The sequence below is a fragment of the Myotis davidii genome, unplaced genomic scaffold (assembly GCF_000327345.1).
Source record: "Myotis davidii unplaced genomic scaffold, ASM32734v1 scaffold43, whole genome shotgun sequence".
NCBI classification, from domain to species: Eukaryota; Metazoa; Chordata; class Mammalia; order Chiroptera; family Vespertilionidae; genus Myotis; species Myotis davidii.
This window is the reverse complement of record NW_006294590.1, coordinates 1924144-1925388: the sequence shown is the minus strand read 5'-3', so window position 1 is coordinate 1925388 and position 1245 is coordinate 1924144.

Below are 1245 nucleotides of genomic sequence, written 5' to 3'. Positions count from 1 at the left end.
GAGAGGGAGAGAGAGAGAGAGGGAGAGAGAGAGAGAGGGAGAGAGAGAGAGGGAGGGAGACATCAGAGATGAGAGAGAATCCTGGATCAGCCGCCTCCTGCATCCCCCCCACTGGGGATGGAGCCCACGACCCGGGCCTGGGCCCTGACGGGGAATCGAACCCTGACCTCCTGGCTCCTGGGTTCTTGTTACTGTTTCCTCCTGGAGGGGATGAGGGGTTCTGGTGCCAGATGGTGTCCCTGCCCCCCCCCCTGCCCTTGCCGGCGAGAGGAGTCGTTATTCCCGCTCGGTGTGGCTCTGCCCGGCTCCCGGGGCCAGCTGGACACAGAGGCCACCTTTGCTCTGATGAGCTGCTTCCCTCCCGGGGACACCCAACCTGAGGCGGGCGGAGGGCAGGGCCATGGGGCGACTCAATTCGGGGGGAGGGGGGCATCCGGCTTTTCCAGTGGCCTCCAGGACTCCACGTGTCCCCCTGGGTGGGCGAAGGTGGGCTTTCGAAGCAGGGCTGTGGGTTAGAGGCGGACAGAGGTTGCCCACCGGTGAGGCGAGAAGTTGGGTCTCGCTGGGTGTCTGGCCGAGCAGGGCGGTGGGCTAGAGTGTCCCCCCAAATTCACCTGCTGGAGTCCCCACCCCCAGCCCCCCCGAAGGCAGCCCTACTTGGAACAGGTTTGTAAGGAGGCGATTCAGTTAGAAGGAGCCATTTGGGTGTCCCCGTGAGGAGAGGGACAGACAGGAGGACACGCACGCACAGAGGGACGGCCGACTGCACGCCCAGGAGAGGGGCCTCAGCCGACACCGCACCTGCCGACACCGCCATCCTGGACGTCCAGCCCCAGGCCCCTGAGCCCGTGCGTTTCTGTGGCCAGAGCCCCTCCCCCGCCCCATCGGGGGGTTCTTGTTGTAGCAGCCGAGCTGGAAGCATTGAACTCTCCATTCACCCGCATTCCCACTGAAGACCGCGGACGGCCTTTCACCCCCGAGGCCCCGTGGGAACCTGTCACGCGACCGTGAAATGATCCCCGTGAACCCTGTGCCCACGCACAGCAGCTGCTGAAATCCCCGCAAAGCAGCCGACGGGCACCCGGCCTCGGAGGCCACGGGCCCCGACGTGGAGCCTCCGTGGTCAGCGAGGGGTGCAGGGAGAGCCCGGCCGTCAGGACGCTGGGAAGCGGGTGGGGAGCGGGTTTGGCTTATGACGTAAAAACAAACTCCCCACCTGGGTGCCTGCCTGCGGCTCGGCTCGAG